The sequence below is a fragment of the Anser anser genome, assembly GCF_964211835.1.
Source record: "Anser anser genome assembly, chromosome: 4".
In the NCBI taxonomy this organism is placed as follows: Eukaryota; Metazoa; Chordata; class Aves; order Anseriformes; family Anatidae; genus Anser; species Anser anser.
Genome location: NC_139724.1, coordinates 56,243,079 through 56,257,235, shown reverse-complemented (window position 1 = coordinate 56,257,235; position 14,157 = coordinate 56,243,079). Strand labels below are relative to the sequence as shown.

The 14,157-nt window shown below is 36.6% G+C and overlaps 1 long non-coding RNA gene across 1 annotated transcript; it reads left to right on the top strand.

Annotated features, from left to right (window-relative positions):
- Positions 1-285: 285 nt before the first annotated feature.
- On the top strand, positions 286-7,403 carry LOC310898721. Its single transcript, XR_014583591.1, has 4 exons — positions 286-1,856; positions 3,189-3,325; positions 4,508-4,581; positions 5,476-7,403. It is a non-coding gene; the product is annotated as an uncharacterized lncRNA (long non-coding RNA).
- Positions 7,404-14,157: the final 6,754 nt, after the last annotated feature.

Sequence of the window (14,157 nt, the reverse complement as noted above, 5' to 3'; positions counted from 1 at the left end):
AGTATTCAGTTTACACTGATTAATTGCTTTTATTCTGTGGAGAAAAAAAAACTTGTGGAACTAATGATAATGCTAATTTTTGCATTTCAATGCTTTGAAATGACAATAGCATGATAAAGATGGGTCTCATTACTTTCTGCATATTATAAAAGCCACAGAACATGCACATAGCATATTTCTGAGTCAGAAAATAAACTTACCCCCTACGCATAATATTTGTTTTGGTCCATTTATGTCTGAGTCTGTTTTTAAGCTAGTTGTGCCAAATGCAGAGAGAGAGAACTTGGTATAGTTAGAAATGTAAATCCATGTTTAACTCAGCACAAAGTGAGTTTGAAAAAACACCAGACGTATTTCACACACTAATTTTATTGAATCACATTTCTCTAATGATTATGGAAATATCTGGAAATGGACTCATAAATGTACTCATTGTGGTTGGAGTAAAATTTTCTTTGCTAGTGCCAGGAGTAGTTTCCAAATACTATCTTTTAAGTGTAATAAATCTGTACCAAAACAGAAAAAAAATACTAAGTATCTAAACTGAGTTTTAAAAAAATGCCTGAGAGAGCTGAATGCATCCTTCCTTTTTGGTAAATTTGTGACTACATTCTTTTATACATACTTTTATGTAGTCCTGGAAAGTATTAGATCTGAACCAATTCAGAAATGATTAAAGATATCTGGACAAAACATTGTTTATGTAGGCAGATACTTACTGTTTTATGTTTTGAATATGAGAAATAAACTTATATTTCAAGATATATTAAATAGTAAGCAGAATAATAAGTAAGCACAGATCTCCTCTGCCTCCTCTTTCAATACTCCTGAAGCTCAATATTTTAATCTCTATACACAAAATATGTATATTCTCTACGAGATGATTAACACGTCATGCTGCTCATGTGTGACAACCTTTTATCATCTTTTTAAGATAGTACGCAGTCACATTTCTTCTGAACTCTTCCAGATTAAAATTCTGAACGGTTCCACAATGTAGATTAAATATATCAAGCCAGTTCAATATTTGTTTACCACTCAGTTCTATACTGGTCTGCTTCTTTAACCACACTGGGTTTCTACCTGCAGGGCTGATGGCAGTATTTGCTTGCTTGCCGTGGGTTAGCCCTGGCTAACAGCAGAACCCAGATGCTCACTCACTCCCTGCCGTCAGCTGGACAGGCAGATGAAACAGGAGATTGAGATAAAGACAGGGACAGCACATACCAGCTACCACTGCAGGCAAAACAGACTCCACATGGGGATAATTACCTTAATTCATTGCCAATGAACATAGATTTGGGTAGTGAGAAACAAAAAGGCAAGCAATAAAACCCCCCTTTCCTCCCCCTTTCCCCAGGCTCAGAGCCACTCCTTCACCCCCAGCTTTTCTATCCGTGCCCAAGCTGCAGTGGCCAGGTTGGGGTAACAGTACACAGCAGTTTCTCTCTCCTGCTCCTTTTTTCTCACACCTCTTCCCTGCTTCAGCATGGGCTCTTCACAGGCTGCGGTTCCACCAGGAGGATCTGCCTGCTCCATGATCTGCTGAGGAATACCTGCAGCACTTTAATTTTCCCCATGATGAGTCTGTTTTGCCTGCTATAGTTTTTGGTCTTAAACACCTGCAATCGAGGCAAAACAGGCACTAGTAAGTAAATTTAAGATTCAGAATCTGAATTTTGAGGTAGATTCCTCAATGCCACGATGTCTGATCTGGCCAAAGGATGTCACAGATGCAGTCATCAAGAGAGCAGTGTTCTGAGATTAACCAACTTCTTGGCATCATCCAAGAATGTGCCTTCCAAGGTAATGTCACTATTGGAGTTTCACAGATTTTGAAGTCTGGACTTCACCAGGTAAAGTGTCTCCTCTCCTCTCCCTCTCCTCTCCCTCTCCTCTCCCTCTCCTCTCCTCTTTTCTTTTTTTTTTCCATGCTCACAGTTTCTACACATATCATCAGAAATGTGCCATACAGCTTCCCAGTTTTTGCATAAGAAGATTCACTGGTGAGATGTTGAATTGTCTCAGCAAATGATGCATGTCACTTCAAATAGAATCATAGAATGGCTCAGGTTGGGAAGGTCACCCAGTTCCAACCCCCCTGCCGTGGGTAGGGATGCCACCCATTAGATCAAGTTGCTGAGGGCCTCATCCAATCTGGCCTTGAACACCTCCAAGGATGGGGCATCCACAACCTCTCTGGGCAACCTGTACCAGTGCCTTACCACTCTCTGAGTGAAGAATTTCCTCCTAACATCTAATCTAAATCTCCCCTATTCTAGTTTAAATCAATTCCCCCTTGTCCTGTCATTATCTGACAGAGCAAAAAGTTGCTCTCCATCTTTTTTTATAAGACCCCTTTTAAGTACTGAAAAGCTGTAATAGAGAAAAAAAATTCTGTTTATGGAAGATACCCATAACAATATCAGAAAGGCATTAAGACTGACAAGATGATTAGAAAGTAAAAGTTTTCAAGGAGAAAAATTCTTCACCAAGAAAGTACATAGGGAAGGCTTTCACTGGCTGTTTTTATGGAGCTTCTGAGCCATAAAATACATGAGGACAATAGCAACTGTAAATGGTGGCTCACAAGCCTAATCAGCAAAATAACCTCCCAGAAACTGAAGACATCAGTGTATACAAGTCTTTCAATTTCAGCAGGAAGAAGAGTTTGGAAAAGTAAGTAAAGAGGAAACAAACAACAAATAAACAGGGGAAAAAAAAAAAGAGAGAGAGAAAAGAACAACAGTGATAAAGCCAAACAAGTCTTCAGCAAAGGTCATGTTAGGAAGTTTAAGGATAAGTCTACTGAAAGTGAAACAGCAAAAACTTTAAAAGCCACAAACAGCTATAAGTGCAAGAATTACCAAAAACTTGATCAAGATGAACAAAATAATGAAGCACAAGACAGCAAGGGCTGAGAATATTGTCCTTATCAGAAATAAAACTACTTAAATAGGAAATGTAGTCTGTTCATTCAAACACACATAGAATAAATACAAGAACAGATGTAGCAAGCTGATCATGTGTATTTAATGCCCGTGTACTCCTTAAAGGAGGAACATGCTGATCTTTGTTTTGATTGTCTAATTAAAATTTATTTTGCCTTTAGCTCTTCTTGAAGCTCTTTTTCTTGTTCTTCTTTTTTTTTTTTTTTTTTTTAAATTCATAACTCTGCTTTCTCACAGCTTCTCAAGGAAGGAGGTTAAAGATGAGAAACAGCTCCCTTGCCATTAGTGTATTTGCTTCGTTGTATCTGACACCTCTGTTATTAAGAGCTGATTCTCTCAGTGATTCACCTCCCAGTTCTACCCAAGAATAACAGGTAACAATATTCAACAGTCTTTAAAATATAATCTTTACAATTATTGCAGTCCATCCATGTAAATATACATTAAAGATCTTTTACTTTAAGGAGCAACTAATTTTTAACATTATAACATTACATAGTATGTACTGTGAATGTAAATACGTTCATCGTAATTACAAAATGACTATTTATCAAATGTCTTTGCTGACAATACTTTGGTTCATTACTTGATGATAAATTTTCTCATGGAATATATTTATTCAAATTAACTAACACAATTTCACATTTAAAAGTAGTGTTCTTCCATTAATTGTGAAACCACAGATGTGGTCCCAAATGCCAGATGTATTTTTGATTGACTTCCACAGACTTAATTGTTTCTTACTGCTGCATTCCAGCTCAACTACTATTTATTGAGTTTTATGAAACTGACTACGTAAAGGTTCATAGTCTACACTGTACAGAAAATAAGAATATATGAACAGAATGGCCCTTTTTATTATTAGAAAATCTGTGAATCTATGATCTGATATTTTAACAAGAATTAGCAGGAGCCAACTTTACATATGAGATATATAGTAGCCTTCATTCTCTCAGCGAAAATGTTTACAGATGGAGTATCTTTCAAAACACCTTAATAAAAGAGTGAAATAACTACAGTTAGTAAAAAAATAATAATAATAATAATTAAACTCATGTGTGAGTCATATTAAATTAAACTCATAATGTGAGTCTCATAAGACCACTAGTAGATGTATTAAAGTGTATGCATTACGCAAAGAGCACAAGAACCTACCTCTCCCTCTCAGTGGTGTAAATCTGATTCAACATTTTCCATAAAGGAAGGAAGCTGTCTCTCTTCAGGTAGAGAAGAGATAGAAAGTTCAGAAAATCACTCAGAAAAATGACAGCCTGTTCAAAACTGTTTGTCCACTGCTGTCAATCAAAATAATTTATGAAATACTGGACAGCTTTTGTCACGTTTTCCCCATTTTCTGGCTAGCTCTTATTTTAATCTACAACTCTACCCAATGTAAGGAGAGGGCTAATTAAGAGACAGACAAGCTTCTCATTTACTACTGTCAGTCCTACACTGAGTAGAAACAGTAGGCATCTACATTTTCAGACAAAGAAAAGACATTGTCAGCAAGTTATCTTCTGTGATGGATCTTTAATTCTGTCTTTCCCTTCCTGCAGTCAGTTTGCTGAACAGTCTGAAGAAATCTTTAACGTTATCCTTCTATAGCTCCTGATAAGTAGCAAAGTGTAAGGTGAGATGGGGCTTTGGGCAAGGTAGAAATTATATTACTGTGAGATACTGACTGTGTTTGTGTGTCTACTAACTGACATTTTGTTATGAACAGTGGTATGTATCTAGAGATCCCTGTAAGTTTTAGTTACATTTGTATTGAGATTCAGGGAACTTTGGCAAGAGTAAGCAAGTACTAAAAAGATGCATAGGAAGTATGTTGGATTTTTTCTCTTTAAGCATTTGGGAAATGTCACAGCATGTACCGAATGTGGGCTGGTATTAAAATTCTGAACCAGACAAGAAAGATTATCCACAACACAATTAATGAGAACATGTGAAAACCCTTCAGTATGCTCCTTTCCTTACTGCTGACTGTAGATCTGCCCTATGCCTTAATTACATAAATTACAGTAATATTGCAGTAATATAATCAAAGTGAACACCTTACTGGTATGTGTCTGAATAAATTAGTTCAGATAAGTGTTTATCACAAAATATATATGGGAAGAGTAACACAAAGGAGTGCATTGAGAATCTGATGTTTCACTTAGTTATTACCCATAGAAATGTGTTAATTTTGTGGCAATTTTTGATGATAGAAGTACTTTACAAATTGCAGACATGGGTCACACCTTTTAGGAGACAAACTGTTCTACAAAATATCACTCCAGTTCTGGAGAAAGGCTCATAACTAGGGGAGTTTTAAATTGAAGCAAAAAACTTAACATGTACACCTTGGAGACAAGTGTCATCGTTTCTGGATTATGCAGATGCCACTAAGATTTAGTACAGTCCAGTCAGTGTACCATCAGAGAGTTCTGTTTTATTGCATAAGATAGTTTCCATAGATAAGAAGAACACATTCATTTCAGAGAACCTTTTTGACTTAGGTTTTTTACTCACTTACTTACAGTATATAAGAAACAGAGTGTGGCTGCTATATCACCTCCTCCTCTTGGATTCTTTGGAATGTGAATGGAAGAAATCATCAAAGGGGATATCATGCCTCCTTCCTGCCCAAACTGATGACCTTTTTTGAAGAGGTGAATTAGTTGGCACAAAGAATGTGACTGTACGATGCATGACATTTTTTTCCCCCTGAACAGACTATTTGCTATCAATGCAGAAGTAATTGGTGTACAACATGGACTGTACAAGGGGTTCTGCAAATTGAATAGTTTATGTTTGTCTGCAGAATGTGTTCCTCATTAATGAGAGCAAATCCATGCTACAGAGTAACACAGATTCTCAAAATACTTGAAGCTGGAAGGCACCTCTGGAGATCACCAAGACCAGGTTGCTCAGGGCTGCCTCTAGTTAGGTCCAGAGAATCTCCAAGGACAGAAACTCCAAAACTTCTCTGGCAACCTGTTCCAGCATTTTACCACTCCCAGAGTAAAAAAGCATTTTTTATGTTTAACTGGAATTTCCAGTATTTCAGTTTGTACCCACTGCCTCTCATCTTTTCACTGAGTACCACTGGCACATCGCTAGCATCTGAATTTCTGATGAGAACAGACATTTCTAGGTTGATTTGGCAGATATATAATAGCACAAATTAGTGCCCCAGAAAAATGGATGGAAGACGGACGTGAGACTTGCTAGAATTGCTGAAGTAATTTCAGATGGCTGTAATTTTGATCTCTATGCTAGACTTTGAAAGCATGAACAACTTATTTCTTTCAAAAATGGTATCAGATTATTATTAGATCAGAACCACTACATTGTGTCATTTAAAAGGCCAAAACCAAAGCGACCATATTTCTTAACATCAGAAGAACAGCTCCATCTACTGGCACAACTCAGAGCTCTCAGATTCCCCCAGAAGTCTCATCCACAATTGCTTCCATGCCAACTCTTGCTTAGTTTAGCAGGTTACTAACATCTAGACGTAGTCTACCAGAATGCCTATAAACTTTTTTATTCAGTTTCTGATTACTTAGGATCCAGGTAACATTTTAAGCATAAAAGAAAGAATGTTTTCCATTTTCTCTCTTATTCCAGCCTGAAATAGACAGATGTTTAACCTCATTTCCCACAACGAAGTAGGGACAAATGAGTAGGTAACCCTGCATACTACAGTAAAGGACTTTAGTTTTAATTAAAAAAAAAAAAAAAAAGCCTAAGTTACTTTAGGCTGAAAAAACTCGATCTGCTATACAATAAACAATCCTACAATTTTACAGCAGTCACTGTATATGGCATCTAAAATGCCTTAAAATATCACTTGCACTTATATTGTTTGAAGAACACAAAAGAACCTTTGTAAGAAATTTATCACCATGTCAACGAGGATTATATTTTTATATTTATATATCAATTAAAGAAAAAAAAAAGATTTCTATTGAAACTGCAATCTTGAACTATCAAAAGCATTTGTGATTCAGTTGTACACAACACCTGGCATGTATGTCTTCGAATACTGTTATGCTTATATTGACACTGTAAGAATTATGCTTCTACAAGCTACTAATAAATACTAAGGATCTATGCCTTTTCAGAAAACTGTTTAATGACCTCATTTTTAAATGGTGTGTCTGACAAATGGCATAAGACTGACCATATCGATTAACAGTATTTTGTTGGATATCTTCATACAGATTATAAAAATTTATCAAAGATAGGTACAGGAAAGACCCATACACACTCTATTTCTTCGAAACTCTAAGAAACACATATAAAAACTAAGAAAAATTTGAGGAGGTTGTAATTTTGTTTTTCCACAGTGATCTAAAGTAGTTTATGAAGCTCCACAAGTTTTAAGGCATAACAGGAAAGGTGAATAAAAATTGAATTTGTTGCACAGGTCGTAAGATACACCGCAGACTCTGGTCTTAAAAGTGCCTGGAGAATAGTCCTTGATATATTGTATTCAGTATTTTTTAAAAAGATAAGTGTCACAAGATGGTAAGGCATGATGGCTGACACTGATCAAAAGCAACCTTTCATCTGATGCGCTCCAGAAAACATAGCAAAACAGTTCCTATTTTTAAGGTCTTAAAAGAGATGTGTTTGCCTTTAACCTGACTTCGACAGTTTTTCAACAGTATTTTTAAATTGATACTTTAAATGTGTTAGCATTTTGAGGGTGATTTTTTTCATTTTTGTTTCTCCTTGCCTTCCCTAGTAAAGTAGAGTAATTTGAAGGATCTGCATGAGGGTAAGTATCTTTTTTTTCTTTATGGCTATCTTTACCTTCCTCCCTGGAAAGATTCCTACTCTCTCTCACTTGCATAAACGGAAAGTGATTGAGCAGGAGTGCGGAGAGCAATTTTTGAGATTATTGCTGCTGGGAGGTCATGTATACTTTGTGGCCTTCCTTAGTGACCATTGAGATCTGTACAGGCACAAGGTAAGAAGGGAGGCTGCTCAAGCTTGATAGACTCCGTCATGGCATGCACTGGAAATGCAGACCTTGCTCTTCTCTAAAGGCTGTCATTCTAATCAGCTATTTATTTTGCGAGTGCTCTGAGGTTGATTTGCTTGCAGAAAAGTTTCTCAAGGCAATTATGCCTGTCATCACCACACTGTCTAGAACTTATCTGAGCAAAATTAGAAAAATAAGAAATTAGAAAAGTATGTCTATAGCAAAATGAGTTCATTTAGAATATAAATACCCTTACAATTTCAGGGAGGTTACTAACCTTAGAACAATATCCAAATCCAAAGTACAGGTTGTGTTTACCTCCCTATTAAATATACTCTCTTGAAACTAGATTTTGCTTCTTAGACCTTGTATTGGCAGTGATTAATTCCTATGGCAGATAGATTTGATTTCAGGATATGTGTGTTTCGTTCCACTACCATAGTAATTGTGAGACTTTATCAGTCAATGCTTGCAAAATCCATTGAGATACTTAGCTGAAAGATGATGTTGCTATAGAAATTTGTACTGTTTGTCCTTATTCTCATATAATGAAGGTAAAAGAATAAAGACATCCAGCAATGAAACAAAAAGTTCCTGATAATGCCATTAATGTAAAGCTTTTACAGTGTTTTGGTGGCTTGATTCCTTCTTGCTTACTATTTTTCCACAGTAATTGGAATTTAAGTGTGTAGTAAACTAATTCTCCTGAGTTTACTTAGCAGGATTTCTGTTCACAGCCATATACTGTAGTTTGCATTAAAAGGGTAATGACAAAAGTCGTATGTTGAGTTTAAAATTTTGCATATAATAGAGTGGTGCAAATCCCATTACTCAACCAACATCTGCCCTTGGTCCCTTAATCAAAATCTCCTGTATCATGCTCTTCCTGTAAATCTTCAAAGCACAACAGCTTGTGACTGTTCTGGGGGGAAAGAGTATTTCCCTTGGGCAGCCATATAATTTGAGGCCCCTTCATAATCAATTAATTGCCACATGTCTTCTGTTTTGCCGTATCTATCCCTCCTGAATAAAAATTCACATCAGGGTTCTCAAGCAGTAAGAGGTCATGAAAAAGGAAAGACAGAAAGGACAGAAAATCCAAACTGAAACAAAAACCTGGCTGATCTAAATGGGATTTACTTGTGAAATGATAAACCAAAGAATTTTCTAGGGGAATTAGATGGTGCTGAACAACACATATTCAAAATGTTAGCTAGCAGCAGACAAGTACCCGGAGGAAGGAGTACTTGCAGCACTCCAATAACTGGCAGATTCATAGGAACAAATGCCAACAGCACAGAAGATAACCAGAAGTTCAAACAAACAAACAAACAAAACCCCATCTTGTATCTAGAATGCCTACAAAAGAGTTAAGCAGTCTTTTATGGGGGATAGATGATACTCTATTTATGAACTAAAAATACTGTCACAACTTTTTTTGTTATTTCTGTTTCAGTAAAATATCAATACTGGGCTCTGATAAGAATTAAAAAAAATCAGTGGGAAACAATCCAACAATGTATTTAGCATTTTTTGTACAAAGTCAGTTCCATCTGGAATATAATCATAGAATCATAGAATAAGATCACAATCTAAGTATTTAGTTAAGAATCTCACTTCATAAGATATCTCATCTGCCTTATCATGCAGGGTCAAAAATATGTGTAATATTAATACATAAATTTCCTCAAATAGTTGTGCAATCTAATCTAACTAGCTTGAGTATTAATAGAAATTAATGTGTGGCTTTCACATGTGCTAAGGATCAGAATTAAACAAACAAACAAAAACAGAGACTATGAGACATATACAACTGGCTAATACATAATAAAGACCAACACTGTATCCACATCTCTTGCACTTCAAATAATCACAGACTGACTTTGCTGAGAAGACCCATTCTATGTTCTACTAGCTAACCAGCTGATCGATGTTATAGTCTAGTTTTGGCATTCCTTCTAGTGCTGCACAGTAAATAAGCTTCCCTCTGATTATCTTTGAATGTAATATTACAATCCAGCTTTAATAAATTGCATGAAAGCATCAATGTATGTATATGTATGTATGAACTATGTTACAGGTGATTTTTTTCCAAGTGGGGAGAAGAACAAAAAACTATGAGGGTGGTCAAACTCTGAGAAGGTGCTGTGGAATCTCCATTCTTGTAAGTATTCAAAATTTGACTGAATATGACCCCTGAGAAAGCCATCAGTCTTGACTTGGCTTTTAGCAGGATATTGGACCAGATATCCCCAGATGTCTCTTCCAACTTCAATGTTTCCATCATTCTCTAAGAAGCTTGGGAGTATATTCAAATTCATTTTCTGTATTTGATGTCTACTGTGTTAATATTGATCTCTGATATAAATAAGAAAGGTGAAAATCAATACCTGCTACTAAATGCCCAAGAAAATTCAGCCTTTTTCCACTGTATCCCGAGTCACTAAAATAGACAAACTGCTAAATTTGTGACCTCTCCCACTGCATACAAAAACTTGGTGAGAACAGAAAAAATAAACTGTACAGAGATCTGTAAGATGGGTCATTTAGAAATTCACCAGAGGTAACCTGGACTTCACGAAAACAGATGCATCCTGAAGCATGTAGTTTCACAAGAGTGGAAAATCAAGGTCACTGCATCCAAAACAGATCTTCAAAAGTATGCTGAGAGCAACTTTCTTAAGCACTGCACACATAGAGAACTATATGCTTTTCTCTTATCCAGAGCCCAACAGTATGCTTCTAATATATCTTACTAATCATGAAAATTATCTATAAAAATACATGACTGTCCTCATTCAAACACTTCCACAAGGACATTTTAGAAAAGTCTTCTGCTACTGTTACTGCTACACTGTACAATTAAAACAATATGAGCAGCCTGGAGTCTGAGAAGAGTTTAAACAGCTGTTTTCAGCATTATGTTAAATTTTCTTCTAGGACAGCTTGATGAAACTGTGACAATTATGTCAAACTTGATCACTCATTTGTGCTAGTGTATTAACACTGTTAATAACAATATGTAATAACATCATTAATTATCATTGTTTAGCCTAATCTGCTACTAAATGGATCTTAGATTAGTTTCTCTCACCCTCTGTATGAGGAATATCAACAGCGTGCAGTAGAAAGTACTGCAAAAACACACACAAGCATGTTCCAAAGTGTCTGATGTATTCTCTTTTAGGAATGTAATATTTGGAAATACTGACCAAGAAACTGGCCAGAGGTGGGACACTGAATAACACTGGTTGCATAGCTGTGACAGCATTTTTATGAAAGGAAAGAACCACTGCAACACAGCAGCTGGGAGAGAGGAGTGAGAAAATGTAGAGAGAAAGAGCCTTGTGGACACCAAGGTCAGTGAAGAAGGAGGGCAGGAGGTGCTCCAGGCACCAGAGCTGAAGTTCCCCTGCAGCCTATGGAGAGCCCCCACAGGAGCAGGCCCCATGCCAGAGCTGCAGCTCATGGAGAGTATCCCACAGTGAAGAAGGAGGTCTGCCACCACAAGGGAGACATGTTGGAGCAGTTCTTGAACAACTGCTGCCTGTGGGAATCCCACGCAGAATCAGTTCAGGAAGGACAGCATCCCATGGGAGGGAACCCACATTGGCACAGAGGCAGAGAGTCACTGACCGTGAAGGAGCAGTGGAGACGAAGTGTTAGGGACTGACTGCAGCCCCCATTCCCCCTTTACCCTGCACTGCTTGGGGGGAGAACATGAAAGAGGTTGGATGTGGGGAGGTGTTTATAGTTTGCAGTTAGTTTCTCACTGCTCTAGCCTGTCAGTGATAGGCAGTAAATTATATTAATGTCCCCACATGGAGTCTGTTTTGCCCATGATGGTAATTGGTGAGTGATCTCCCTGTCCTTATCTCAACCCTTAAGCCCTGTCCATCATATTTTCTCCCCATTTCTTTGTGGATAGGGTTTCTTTGTGCAAGAGTGGTTGTGCTAAGAGTTTAGCTAGCCATCAATGGGAAAAACCATCATGAGGACAAGAGGCAATGGGCACAAACTGAAACACAGGAGGTTCTGTCTGAACATTAGAAAACAACTTTTCACTGTAAGGGTGACTGAGCACTGGCACAGGTTCCCTAGCAATGTTGTGGAGTCCTTGTGGAGAACCTTGGAGATGTTCAAAAGCCATCTTAACATAGTTCTGGGCGGCAAGCAGCTCTAGATAACTCTGCTTAAGCAGGGGGGTTGAATAAGATGACTTCCAGAAGTACTTCAAATCTCAACCATTCTGCAATTTTGTGAACCTCAAAACGGTATATGAATACAAGGCGATACGGAACTAATAAACTAATAAACTTATTATCTGACGTGCCTGTCAAAACAATGAGTATATTGAACAGCATTTTTTTCTACCTTCCCTCTTAGCAACATTAAGTCTGCCCCCATCTGCATTCTTATTCATTCAGAGAGAAATGGCCTCTTAATATTCTTGTCAAATTTCCATAGATAGAGATGTTTGGTCTTTCTGTTGTCAAACTCTGATGTCAACCTGTAATTACACTCAAATACTGAAGAAAGACAGGATTTTAAAAAGTAAATCTTAAACTTCTCTCCATTTTATTTTATTTATTTATTTATTTTGTAATTTTGGAACAGTCTTAGAGTTAATATGGCCATAAATTTCAGGAAAGTATTTATTTAAAATTACAGTCTATCATTTGGCATATTCAAGTAAGATGTGACTTGTGAACCCAAACTTTCTTGAACCTTTTGGAACTTTGTGAATTTGCAACAATTTAATAATTTCTGTATTCCACTGAAGTAAAGTGATCGTCACTGTCATCAGCTGTTCTTGTTATAATACTTGCATTGTTTAGTTTGAGAATTTGCCTGTAATCTAAAACTTAAATGCTAAAATTGTGAAATCTACATTCTGTTTTGCCTGGTTTTATTTCAATATGTAATTTCAGAGCAGATACAGCAGCCCAGTACCTAAAATCAGAATCAGAAATCAGAACTCTGTCTGCATAAGGTCTTCTAAGACAATGTAGTTCTCTACACACTTCTTGTACCTCTGCTGTAGTCATATTCTACCCCTGATGTCACCCTTTTTCATATACTCTAGTTTCAAACAGTTTTGGAATTATGCCAGTAACCATCAATTCTGAGTGCCACTTTTTCAAGAAGTCACAATACACATTTTGATGAAATGTCAGATTAAATCAGATTGAATCCTGTAGTTTTTGCAACTGAATTTCTGTTTTCACCTTGCCCCCTACTAATTCCTCTAATAGAATATGTTACTTATTTCTGAATGAGTATGTGGATAAACATGCAAATGTATGTATAGCTATTCCATTTTAAATGGTTTTATCTCCATCATTTATCTTTAATTGTTTGGGTTTCTACTCTGATTCTGAAGTGCTCTACATACACTGTTTCTTATGAAAGTATCCCTCTGTTAAGCTCTGTGTTCTCATATTCATCACTGTCTTAATTGTTTCTAGATGTACTCTATCATCATAGCATAATGTGATCCAAAAGCTCAAATACTAATCTGTTCCTCTATTCTTCTTTACAAAACGCAGTTTACCAATTCGAGCTGGCTCTAATTTCCAATGGCATTTAATAATCCCTGGTGTTCAAACTGAATTATGTGTAATACCATAGTCCTTTTGCTGCACAGCACACAAGTATTATTTCTTACTTTTTTATGCAAATTGTACTTTAAAAAATTAATAATAAAGCATGACAAGGATGGCTATGTTGAACATATATTGCAAAACATATTTGACTTATATTTAGTAAAGCTAAAAATAGTCTGCTCTGCGGGACGTCTTCATTCTAAAAATAGCGGAGGTATAGACCCTACACATGTAGACCCTAAAAATAAAAGAAGGTCTCACGATTTGTAATATTTAAAGCAAAAAGAATGTAGGGAGGATGGACTTCCATTCCATACCATGGATGAGGCAGAAAAGAAATGGAACTATTGGATCTATCAGCAAAGTTTATCAAGATATATGACGTATGTATTTATTTTTAATACCAGTCTTTCATGGCCATCAACTTGAATAGTAGCTATTTCAAAATAAACACTTAGTAACACTGTTCTTTAAGTGATGGCATCATCATAAAATGCACCCACACACTAAAAAGTGGATCGATTGTTCCTATTCCATTTTCTGATATATCTTTGCCTTCCCTGCACTCCCTGACAATGGAAAGAATGAACAGGATAGGAGAAAACAAAGGCCTACGCTTTGT